Genomic DNA, 13,072 nt, shown 5'->3' with positions numbered 1-13,072 from the left:
TCAATCACAAGATATTACAGTTTTTCTGCAGCATTGATATCTGTCGATTAAGTTGTTCAGAGCACAAGAGTGAGAGCATGGGACAGTTTTAGATAGAACCAAATAATGTATTTCTAACCCCAGCCATACTTGGTTACCACTGGCAATAAAATATTCACAGATTATATTTGTATCACTGTTTATAGACTACAAACGCATTGCTATGCCTTGTCATTTGATAAAACAACTTGGTAAAGTAGTTAGGGTATTAGCATCACGGCCATCCACTACCCTCCGTCCAACCATTTTTACATTAATTAAAAAAGTTCAACAAGGGTAACAGATTTATCTGAGGTCATTCAGCAAATGTTTCTGTGCAAACCCATCATTATAGAGACCACCTCTACTTGCAGTACCTTTTCTCCAGAGGGCTCCCAAGTCTGCATCTTCAGTCTAAACACATAAATGCATGAGCCTTGCCATCTGAGAACCAGGTATTCCCATGTTCGTTCACATCCCATGACCTTAGACACACACATACTCATGATAAGAGTTTCTCTCAGAAACTCCCAAACATCTCTTGCATAATCAAAATACTCAGACACAATGAAACTATCTTTCCAATCTCATCTCCCACTACTCTTCTATAACACTAATACTTGGTTGATCTCACAATTTCACCAAATCCTTGAGGTACTTAAAATCACACTTTCCTCCAATCAGAATTTCCAACAGTAAGGCTCTGGTCTTTCATGCCTTTGCTCACAGTGGTTTTTCTTTTCCTCCTCCCTAATTCCTTGTCTCCACTACCAGACTGGAAGGTCTTTTGAGAACAACCATTATATCTCCTATTTCATTAGCGCCAGAAGCAATGCCTTGCCCAGCAGAGGCATCCACACAAGAGTTGATGGACAATGAATGGAAAATCCCCTAAGACCAAAGGTTCTTCAGACGTGCAACTTTTTGCATATACAAAGAGAACACTGCAAGTCAGTCAGTCATTTATATACAGCTGACCCTTGGATAACAGGTTTGAACAGTGTGGGTCCACTTGTACGTGATTTTTTTCAATAAGTACAGTATTAGTACTGTATATGGATGTTCTCTTCTTTACGATTTTCTTCGTATTTTCTTCAGCTTACTTTATTGTAAGAATACACATACAAAATATGTGTTAATTAACTGTTTATGTTCTCCATAAGGCTTCTGGTTAACAGCAGGCTATTGGTAGTTAAGTTTTGGGAGCGTCAACAGTTATACACAAGAGTTTCAACTGCATGGGGGGGAGAGGGATGGTCGGTGCCCCCTAACCCCCATGTTGTTCAAAGGTCAACTGTATGTTTATCATCCTTTATGTGCTCTGAAATTATCTAGTAAGTTAGCTTGTTAATTTTGAGTCTTGAACCACTATAGTATCATATAACAGAAATACTTAAAATTGTACTCCTGAATTGCCTTTTACACTTCCAGGAGAAGTATTATTTGAATTTCAGTCAATTCTGAAGACCAGAGAGAATTCCTGTCTAGTGAGGAGAGGGTAGAAGAAGGAGTAGGATCAATATTTATTTAAACCAACTGAATCCAGGCACTGGACTAATACAGGTTACACTGTTCTTTCTCTCTCCACCCCCATTTTAATTAAGACAAAATATTTTATGCAGATTAAACACTGAAATTTAAAGAATCATTTAGTTTTCTGAGCTGTTCAGCAGAAATCTACAAAATGTAAAAAGGGAACAGGATTAAAGGCAGCAGCATAGAAACAGAGAGTGCTGCAGGCAAACACATTTGAGCCATACTGCAAGATTCCAGGGGAAGAGCTGCCCCAAGACACTCTGGACATATCCTAACAACTTCAGCACTCCGGTGATCAGAGACCTAGGCTCTTTCTCAAACTCTGTCTCCTCCCTCCTTCCCCGATTTGACTTTTCAAAAGTAGCAAGAATATACACAATTTTGAAATCCTCTTCAAATTCCTTCCTATTATGCGAAATGGGCTACACCACTGGCACAGGGCTATAGAGCAGCTGGTACAGAGGTTTTGGCATAAGGCTACAAAGAGGTTGTGAATACAGTATTGCAATCATTTATTTCAACACTGAGAAAGGTTGGCTGCCTCTTTGGCTCTACTACTCCTACAGGCTTGCTCTGTGAGAAGCAAACTCTAGATTCGAGATAAAAGGTTCTGTTTTATGAGTATTTGGAATTTTATTCCAGATTCTTACTTGCCTTCTTTTATTGGTAAATACAAGAATTCCCTGTCTTACTTTACAGGGATTTTGTGATTCACAATAATATGTGCCCTGACACAAAACAGATACTCAATAAATCTTATCCTAAGATTCCTTTCTTGTTATATAAGATGTTCCTGGAGTGTTGCAGCTACTGAAAGTGTAAACCCGAATTCAACTCAGAATCCTAGATTGTCTAAATTCCACACTTAATTATCACAAAAACCCAACTGCTTGGAACTAGGGTAAGTAAGGGATCTACAGGCAACACAGGTCATTTAACATCCCTGCCTTGGCTTCATGAGGGTCAACGTCATTTATGCTGGTTTAGTCAGCAAAAACAATCTTTCGATTCACAAAGTAATTCATAAGCTTCAAACTAGTTATCTCTGTACACAATAAGAACTGGCAAGTAGGGGCGCCTGGCTGGTTCAGTCCATGGAGCAGGGGACTCTAGATCTCAGGTTCTGAGTTCAAGCCCGACACTGGGTGCAGAAATTACTTTAAAAAAAAAAAATCTTTAAAAAAAAATTCTTGGTAAGTAAATTACAAGAGGAAAGGGTTTCTTCAGAGAGATTATTGCTCTAATTGTTCAAACAATTACATACAGCTTATCCTTTTTTTATACTTAGTTATACTGGCTTTACCAGATATGCTGGGTAACCCAAGGAAATGGACCTATGCAAAATTTATCTTTATATCCATAACACCTTACACAGTTTCTAATTCTTACAAATACACAGTTTATACTATACTTGTCTCAACAGGATTCAGAATAAACCAAAGGAGACGGACTACCCCAAGTGCTGGGAAAACATAACCATGGATGATCTGTCCTATCAAAGTACAAAGAGTAACAAGAACCTGATCCCACCCTCCATCAGACACTCAGAATTCTTCTATCACTCCTAGTAGAGGAAAGAATAAAATTCGTTTATAGTAATTCATTAGTTTTTTAACTTAGGAGTCTGGACAACCAGCAAGTTATCATGCTAAACCATTAGGTAGCAAAGTCCCAATAAGATCACTTTACCAGGACTATATACAATTTAAAAGGAAATACAAAGTTAACCGAGGATTTAAACTAAAAGCCTCAAACTGGACTGCAGCCACAAATCAATGCCTACATATGGTTTTTGTTGGGCTCATTCACTGGTGTTTTTAAAAAATTAAAATTTAACTGCCAGCATTTAAATTGGAAATTTCATATAAGATTTCTGAGTCCTGTTAACAAATGCCACTCTCTTGGAGGAAAAAAAAAAAATCATTGGGTACATATTCCCAGCAAGATCACTTGAACTGAAACAAATTATCCCTTTAAACTGGCCTGTGCTCCCCAGCTTGCTCCATTCTCTACCCAGTTCCATTTCACAGATGAGGACCTAAGCCGACAGGTGTCTAAGCTTACGGATGAAGTGCTGTTAAAACCACAGCACTAGCAAAAAGCCTGTTTGTGAATACAGTTAACTTCAGGACTTTCACTGGACCTCCAAATAAAAGACAGTTAACGGTAAGAGAAGTATTTAAAAGACCTGTACATGAAGGTTCAAAATAGCTTTATTCACAATGGCCTAAAATCTGGAAGCAAACCCAAAATGGATGGACGGATTTTGGGAACCAAAACCAAGTTGATCTCACAAGATTTCCCAAAAGGGAATCAACTCAGACATATGTTGCTGTTCAAATACAAAGAAGCAGATAGTGTTAAATAATGTTTTTATTTTTTATTTTTTTTAAGATTTTATTTATTTATTTGACAGAGATCACAAGTAGGCAGAGAGGCAGGCAGAGAGTGCGAGAGGAAGGGATGGAACCAAGGTAGTGAAATAAAGGTCAGGGATACATTACATCAGAATTAATAGGTATCCTCGTATTGACAGATTACAAGAGAGAAGAGAGGTGTGTCAGACCTTGATGAAGGACTAAAAGAAAAACCAAAAACTATGGGGAAAGAGACCATCTAATCGAAGTCAAACCCACAGAGTAAAGGAACCAAAGACTTGACAGTGTTGAGCAGACCTAGGAGAAATAGAAAACAAGAGGAAAACAAAAAAGCCCTTTCCTCCTAAGTCTCACCAAGTAGTCTTCTCCTCCTCTTCCATCTATCCCCTCTCCATGGCCCTGTCCTAGGTGAAGCCTTCTCATATCCAAGCCCACCCCACACATCACATACATCTTTTATTTTTTTAAGTAGGCTCTATGCCCAATGTGGGGCTCAAACTCATGACCCTGAGATCAAGAGTCACGTGCTCCGCCTGCACCAGCCAGGCGCCCCACATACACCTTTTATACCTCCTTGACTAGACTAGAACGCTTCCTTCACTGGTCTTCAAAACCGAGTTTAAATGAACCTTTTCTGTGAAGCTTCTCCACAACTTTCCTCCAACTTTCTAAGGCAGAGTTAGTAGTTCCTCTCCATATTTTCAGAACATGTTGTTCTAAAAATTAGCCTAATGTTAAAATGTAAGGTCTTGTTTCCTCTAGTAGTCTACAGGCAATTCTAGTAAAGGATTCACCAGTAAGGATGAAAACCCTTACTAAGAAGCATTTCACAAAACCGTAAAGTCCTTTTACAAGCAAGACATTTTTACATCTTATACAACACAAGTAGGAAGCTAGAAGCCTTGCTGTTTAAAGGAATTCTATATTGAATCTTTTGAACAAGAATACAGGCACCCTACCCCTAGTTTCTCCCCATACCATCAAGGACCTTTCCTTAAAGTTTTATTTTTATGATGCTTTAAATTTCTACTGAATGGCAAAAATATAACAGAGAAGGCAAACTGCATCAGGAATAGTATGTAGTAGTCAAAGAAGAAAATTCCTCTCTAAAATAAAAACAAAAGCACCTTAAACTCTCAAAGGCAGAACATTATATACTAAAGAAAATAAGTGTGCAAGAAGAATCTGAAGAAAACTGGAGGACACAAAATCAGCAAGCTCATAGTGCTTTCATGGGAAACTGCCAACATCAACAATACCCAAAGATAAGTAAGTAAAACGTGACTTTGTAACAAAAGATGTAAAAGTAGGTTTGGTGTTAAAAGGCCAGAACAGCAGGATGAAAATAAGAGTTGCTGGGAATTAGTGGGAAGATAAGTGATTTAAAAAGTTGTTTGGGGAGGAGAGTTTCAATATAGATTTTGGGAGAAAGGTCATGAACTGGTGAAAAAGCACACAAGCCTTGGCCAGCAACACAATGGGATAGTACTGCAGTCACCAAGTCCCACTGCAGTCACCAAATCCCACTGCAGTCCCCTGCAACAAACGCTCTCCATGACTAGCCCTCTCCATGTCACCCCTCCCTGGGCTGAATCAGACTTATTAACAAGAATGATTTTACAGTACTTCCCCAAGATGACAAACACTGCTATACAGACAAATAATTGTCACAAACTCTAATAAATAAGAGGTTTCAATCATAATTGCCAAATACCCAGAGATCCAAGTGTGCCAAGAGCTAATGACAAATCTAAAGAAAAAGCACAGGTTGTGTGTGTGTGTGGGGGGGGGGGTCATGCTTAGAAGGAATATTCAACAAGTCTAAATAATAGAATGTATCTGAAAAAAATTAACGAAAGAATTCAAGGGATTTTTAAACATCATCAAAATAGCTTTTCCATAAACTTTCTCAAAAGAAAAGGGTCAATTTTTAAATGAAGGCATTTTGTTTCAGCAGATGGTGATTAATTCCTCCCCTCCAACTAAGTCCAACATCTCTACTAATAGTAGACTGACTTACTACCTTCCAGATAAGGAGTTTTTAGCAATGCATTCACTTATTTAGGAAGTTCAGAAACACTAAAAGGTGTCAGGCACAGAGTGAGGCACTGGGGATATAAAAATAAAGAGGCAGACTCTGAGCTCAAGTTGCTTACCAGGCAGGTAACATAAATGGGTAAATACTGTACTGTGGAACAAGTGCTAATAAAGGTAAACTGAGAGGTCATTAAACTATGAAAACAAAAACTGAATAGAGATTTGAGAGGTGGTTCTAATCAGCCAGAAATATTGGCATAGTCAAACTATAAGAGGTTGAGAATACAATAACTGACAATTTCCCAGTATCCCACTGAGATAGAAAACATCATTAATCTCTCCCATTACAAATTAATAAACTGAATTACCCACAATCACCCAGCCAAATAGTAGGCTAACTAGAACTAGAAACACAATTACAGGCCACATGATGCTTTTCCATTTTAAGAGGTCAATATATTCTCCTTTCTCAACTGTCACAATTGCGCTTAAAACCCAGTTCGAGTCAACAAAACTGGAGAAATACTACACAGAAACAAAGCAAAAAGCTACCCATGAAAAAATTAAGTATTTGCCTATGTAATATTTTTAGGGTTTTAGCATCTCCACTTCAGTGGGCACTTAGCTCTACTTCACATTTTCCAAGGAAAGGGAGGGGTAGCAACCTTCATCTTTTGGGATCTTGTCTGAAAAAGTATCCTACCCTATTTAGGTAACTCTACAAACATCTCAGGCAGCGGCACCATGGGTATGGCGTCCAAATTAACTGCATGATGTATCAAAGAACTCAGAGTTAAGTATTTACTCACTTGAATAACATCTCTTCAAACAGCTGTGAACAGTTTTGTTAGGAATGATACACTAAATGCCACTTTAAGACCTCAATAAGACTATACCCTTGACTATACTAAGGTTCTTAGGTATCATAGTCTTAAAAAGCAAAAAACTTTTCAATGAGAATGCATCTCTAAGATAAAAAGGACTTAACATTCCAACATTTGCTTTAAAACGTTTTTTTCAGGGGCACCTGAGTGGCTCAGTGGGTTAAGCATCTGACTCTTGGATCTCCACACTGAACGTGGAGCCTACTTTAAAAAACTAAAAAAATAAAAAAGTGTTTTTTCCAGGAAAACATCTATTTGCAAATGAAATAAAAATACAGACTACAGTGCTGCCTTGTGCTTTTATTCTAAAAATTCTTCAGGGCAAGAGATAATGTATATTCTGCAAGTGCTCAAATTATTAGCTGAAGTGCATGCTTATATATTGTGCAGTATCTTTACATCTAAGTAATTAAAATCCAGTGACTGATGTCTTAGGACAGGGACTGATAAACAAACTACAACCTTCAACCACAGCCAGTTCTTATAAATAAATTTTATTAGAATACAGCCCCAAACATATTATCTATGGTTGTTTTCATGCTACAATTTGCAGAGCTGAGAGAGACTACATGGCTCACAAGCCTAAATATTTACTATCTGACCGTGAACAGAAAAAGTCTTGTCGACCCCTATCTTAGAATCATCAGACTAACGACCAGACAAATTATATCTAGCTTAAGAGTTTATCTAGCCTGTTAGATGAACTACTGAATACAATGAAAGAGAATTTTTCTCTCAAACATCCAAGTCAACACCCACACGGAAACAAACCTCGCTGATTAATTCCAAGTCATAAAATTGTCAATCCTGACTACAAGCTATATTTAAAAGCAAACAGTGGATTTAGTTTTACCCTTTTAAAAACTGTGCTACAATAATAAACATAGAAACTCACTGTACTTTCACGGTCACTTGTATTGTTAACCACCATCAGGGAACCATACAAGTTATTCTCTCAGTCTTTTAACTGGCATCCAAGAACCCACACAGAGTGAACTAGTAAACCAAGTAGGACACAGTCTAAGGGTCTGTTTTCACTTGTTCAGACAGAGAAGGGATGGTAAGTGGAACATCCAAAATCTCTCCTCCCAGATGTATTTAGTCTCTTCTATGCTTACTAGCCTAAAAATTTCAAAGCTGATGTATGTCATATAAAAGAATTATACCCAAGTAACTCACGTCGGCTCTATTTGCCATTCTTACTTTATTCTTTAAAGTAAGCAGTAGACCCAACGTGGTGCTTGAACTCACAACCCAAGATCAAGAGCGGCATATCCCACTACCTAGCCAGGCGCCTCTCTCTTTGCCATTCTTAAGAAAAATCAATAAATAATAAACTAATACTTTTATTTGCTGTAAAAGTTATATTTAAGAACTGAAGTCTATTAAAAAATCAGGGATTATATTTTTACATATCATTCTTAACAGAACTAACTCAAGCACGTCAAAACAATACAGAAATCGACAAATCATTTATTTACCAATTATTATTTTTCTTCTGGTTAACAAAATAGGAGATAATGCAAATTCCTGAATAAATACAGTCAACTCCTGAATGGCCTCTGCAGGATACCCGACGTGCTTAACCGAAGTGCATCAATAAAAGAGCCTGGTACCCTTGACAATACCAGCGCAGTCACAGGTTGTAAGGTTATGTTCACATAAATCAAGCATTTAATAAGGTTGACAGGATGCCAAAATGATCAGAAAACAAAGTAAAATAAATGATTTTCTAATTACTCATACCATTTCCCCCTTCGTCTCTGGTGTTTTCCCAGCTATTTTGGATGAAAGTAAAACGGGAAAAAAAAAAATTTAAAAGTACAATCAAGTGACAACCAGTTTACCACAGATTACCAGATTTACATAAAAACCGTATTTTCTGCTTTTTAAAAAGAAAGAAGTCAGTTTTTGATCCTATTCCTCACCTGCTGGATATTCACAAGACAAAGTCCTAAAGAACCTTCAAATCAAAGTAATTTTCTCAAGGCTCAGTTTTCTTATGAACTTGACTCACATGAGCTACAAATTTATGTAAGCAGGAGGGGCAAATTACTACTAGGACTAGGACTAGAAAGTGCGGGGGCAATCTTAAGAAGGTACCCTGACGAAAAAAATGGAAACCCCACCCAGCTCTTCACTTTCTCGGCTTTTTCTAGTCCCGGTTTTCTGTGCAAAATCCAGAAAAGCAGAACTTCCTCCTCACTGTCTGCCTCTGTGTGAGGCCTTGTGCCGAAATTCAGACCGCTAGCTATCCAAGCACCTTCTTAACGTAGTCTTAAAGCTCGAGTCCGCTCAGAAACAGCAAAAAGGTTTGCTTTCTTGGGTTAGAGGAGAGCAATTACAGGGTTTGGCGGCCGTGTTTGTCAGGAAGGGTAGGGCCGAGAAAGAGGGAGAATCCAGAGATTGAGCTCCATCTAGTCCCAGGAACCACCCCCAGGGGCGGCTAGACTGCCCTCGGTACTTCCCTGCCTCCTCTGCTCGGGAGGGGAGAGCGGTGGGTCGGGGTCTGGCTCCCCTGAGCTACTTCCTGGTCCGATTGGACTCGCCTTCGGACACCCGAAACGCCCCCGGCCCGGCTCCCTCGCCCTTTGCCCTGTCTCCTCCCCTCCCCTCCCAGTGACCCACCACCACCGGTCCCCTCCCATCTAACATGGCCGCCCCACCCGGCCCACCCCCGGCACAGCCTAACAAATTGGGGGGCCCGCGGCACCGCCTCCCCCACGTCCATTGGCGCAGCGGCCTTCATCCGCCGGTCCCATTGGACGGCGAGGCCTGCCACTCCGCGCTTAGGGCTCCGCCTACGAGCCGCTCCAAGCTGCTTTGAGAAGACATATAAACAAATCCCGGAGGGAGGCCCCTCTCGCCAGTCCCTGGGGCGGAGACGGGAAGGGGGAGCGGCTACCCCAGAGACACCCCTGCCTGCATCCCTCCCAACCCCCAGCCAGCGCTTCCTCGTCTCCTGCCTGCCCAGTTTCAACCTTCGCGGCCCCGGCCCTTCCTCACACGCCCCTCTCTCTCCTCCCCCGCCAGCCTCGCCTCCCCTCCCTTCCCCGGCCCCTCCCACCCGCTCGCTTCTCTGACAGGCCGGTAGCCGGCAGCCACGGCCCCAGACTCGGAGGCAGCAGTTAAGGTCCGGGCGGCCTGGCAGGACAGACGCCTGGCGTTGCCCACCCCTGGCCTAGCCTGCCGCCCACCCGTGGGTCCCCCCTACAGCCGCGCTGCGCTTTTATATAACCGTCCCGGGCCGGGGGTGGGGGAGGGGAACCGGAGACCCCGTGACCTGCAGGAGGCAGCCTGAGGCCCGCGCGCCCCCCCAGACTCGGCCCTGGTCCCGGCTGCCCCGCGCCCGCCCGGCTCAGAGCCCCGGTGCTGCTGCCTCGTAGGCCAGCGGCCCTCCTCCGCCCCCCGCCCGGCTAGTCCCCCAGCCCAGGCCCCTGCAGGCTCCTGGCGGAGAGCAGCAGAGCTCACCTGTGGGTGTGGGGGCGGCTCAAGGGCTGGGTCCGGTTCCGCTGCAGGGGCCGCGGCCCCTCTCCATGCTGCCTCGGTTTGTTTTGTTTATGTCCTTCCTGACGGGTTCCCGGAAATCGCGTGACTCGCCCCCCTCACGTGGGCCGCGGCGAGGAGGAGGAGGGAGGCGGGGGCCCGCCGGCCTCCGGCCAATCGGGAGGCGTTCCGCAATCCGGCCAATCAGGAGCTGGTCCCGGCTGGGCACCCCTGTCACATGACACCGGAGGGGCGGATTGCCGGGAAAAACCAGGAAGAGGGGGCGGAGCGGGGGCTCGGCGCCTGCCACTGCAGCGTGGGCGTGGGCCGTCTTTGATACAGAGCCACACTCACGTTTGTAAAGGAGGTTCGTTTACAAAAACTCTCCCATGCAGCATTTAATCTGATCTCACAACTGCACGGTGAGGCCCGAAGTGTCGTATACCCACTTATATTTACCTTTATGCCCATTTGCATTTACATTCTAAGTTAGTGAAACTCACGGGAACCGAGGGCACTGACTTGAGAGGGATTGCATCAACTTTCTGTTTTATGTATGTCTTCCACATCTGAACCTCTTAATTCGCTGAGACTGACCTTGCCTTCAGTCATTCGTTCATTCAACTAGTATTTACTGCGTACGTAAACCCGAGACACTGGGATCGGTCAGATTGCGTGCACCTTTAAGAGAAAGAATACCTGTACACTACTGTACAAACAGAATGCTACCAGAAGCGCCTAGCAAACCTTCCTAACACATGTGCCCGAGGTTTCCTTGTGCTCCCTAATCCTGTTAACAACAGCGACCTTCTGCTACCGAACGTGTACTATGTAGTGGGCTCATCATCTCATTTAGTTAATCCTACAGGTACACTCAATGGTAACATGCCTATTTTTGCAGATGGGGAAATTGAGGCTCATAGGGATTACTCGCTCCCGGTCAGGAAGCTAGTAAATGAACCAGCCGGGCCCAGAACCCAGGTCTGTTGCCACAGCCTGCTCTTTATACTTCTTAAGGGCACAGAATTTATCTTCTGAGCACAGAACAGAAATAATGACTTTAGTAAGCATGAAGAAAGTTGGATTAGAGCACAGAAATGCTTGGCCAGATTCCCTCAGGATGCCAGTTTTCTCAAAGGAGTGACTGCCTTAGAAATTGTTGCTCTCCTTTGCACAGATCTACGGAAGTAGTATAGTGTTAATGTCAAAACCATGGACTTTGGAATTAGAAGACTTCTAAAGATCCTAAGTTTCAAGAGGGCAGAGATTGGCCCTGCTCTTTCTCCTCTGCCTTTCATGCCTGCCACACAGGCAATCATTAAATACTGGTCAAATAACAGCCTGGATATGAATCTTTGCTCTACCACGTGTTAACCAGCACAAATTATTTAACTCCCGTAAGGCTCCTCTGTAAGTAACTCATAGGGTTGATTTGAGAATCGAGTGGAAAATTTCATATAAAGCACTTACCACAGTGTGTCGCATAAAGTGGGTATTTAATGAATGGTAGTATTATTAGATTGTTTCAAAGACATCATTTAGAAGACATACTGTAAGCTAAATAGCAAGTAAGGATAATTCTAGACTTTACCTGTTTAACTGCCACTAAAATACTACTTAGGTAAACAGTATTAATAGGTGGTTATATGTAGATACCTAAGGGGAAAATAAAGTAAATCCCACCTCTGCATCCTTCAAAATTCCTTAGGGTCTCAGCACCCAGTGAAGGAGTATTTTCCCTACTGCACAGAAAGTAGCAGGATTATCATTATTTTCTTTTTTAAGTCTAACATACCACATTCTAATTTTCCATATGGACTGGAGTTTAAAATTGAAACACCAAAAGAAAAACTGGCTTGGGAAGTTTGAGCCAGTGTCCTTTTACTCGTTCATATTCGATTCTTGCATTAAATCCCCATGGGATACCATACCAAGGATCCTTTCTCATAATACCTTGTTTGGAAAAACTCCAGCAGGTGGCTAGCTCTTCAACTGTTCCACTGCCCTTTTGGCGGTCATTTTCATACTTCTGCTGGGCAACAGTCTGCTTGGGTCAAGGACAGCCTGATTCTTCTAGCACGTGGCTCTGCCATTGAAGGAGCTTACTAGTGAATTATGATGGATTCCGCCTTTGCATCTTCCCTTGTCTCAGAAAGGACAGTGTTAGCTAATGGAGACCTTCCCATCATGGTTAATGACCATATTCTGCTCTGAAGTGAATGAAATCACTGACTACTAATTCATTTGTGTTTCTCTGGGTTTTATTCTGCCAGACTGTGCCAAAGTAAAAACTGGCAGGACTGGGACTGTGGAATAGCACTGGCTTGAGGTACAGGAGCTCTTCTTGTTCTAGCCACAAAGTAGTAACCAACTGCCATCACCTCTTCCAAAGTGCTTAACCTTGCTTCTGCAGAATCAAAAGCCTGAACCAAAAAATGTGCTACACAAACATGACAGAATGGGGGAAACAAAGCAATAGTTAGGACTCCACTGAACTCTTAAAAATAAATTATTTATTTTTTGATTGAGTAACATATACACAGCACAAAATTCAAAAGGTACAAAAAGATATTCAGCGAATATTAAATCTCTCTCCCACTCCTGTTCCCTGGCCATTCATTTTCCCCTCTTAGAAGCAACCAGAAATACCCATGCTCCATGTATCCTCCCAGTGGTATTTTCTGATACGCTGACATTTCATATCCTTTAAACCTTGAGGTATTCAAAACGCAG

At 42.2% G+C, this 13,072-nt stretch overlaps 1 protein-coding gene across 4 annotated transcripts in view; it reads right to left on the bottom strand.

Moving 5' to 3' along the window:
- CREBRF (CREB3 regulatory factor) overlaps positions 1 to 10,455 on the bottom strand; it is a 53,107-nt gene extending 42,652 nt beyond the window's left edge. For 3 of the 4 annotated variants that reach the window (XM_032851827.1, XM_032851830.1, XM_032851829.1), the window contains exon 1: positions 10,325 to 10,455. The gene's annotated coding sequence lies outside the window, so the exon portion shown is untranslated. The remainder of the gene's footprint in view (positions 1 to 10,324) is intronic. The other variant, XM_032851828.1, reaches the window with a different exon arrangement.
- Between the last annotated feature and the right edge of the window lie 2,617 nt (positions 10,456 to 13,072).

This window comes from Lontra canadensis, unplaced genomic scaffold, assembly GCF_010015895.1.
Source record: "Lontra canadensis isolate GAN:19392208 unplaced genomic scaffold, GSC_riverotter_1.0 scaffold5, whole genome shotgun sequence".
In the NCBI taxonomy this organism is placed as follows: domain Eukaryota; kingdom Metazoa; phylum Chordata; class Mammalia; order Carnivora; family Mustelidae; genus Lontra; species Lontra canadensis.
This window is presented reverse-complemented; position numbering and strand designations above follow the sequence as displayed.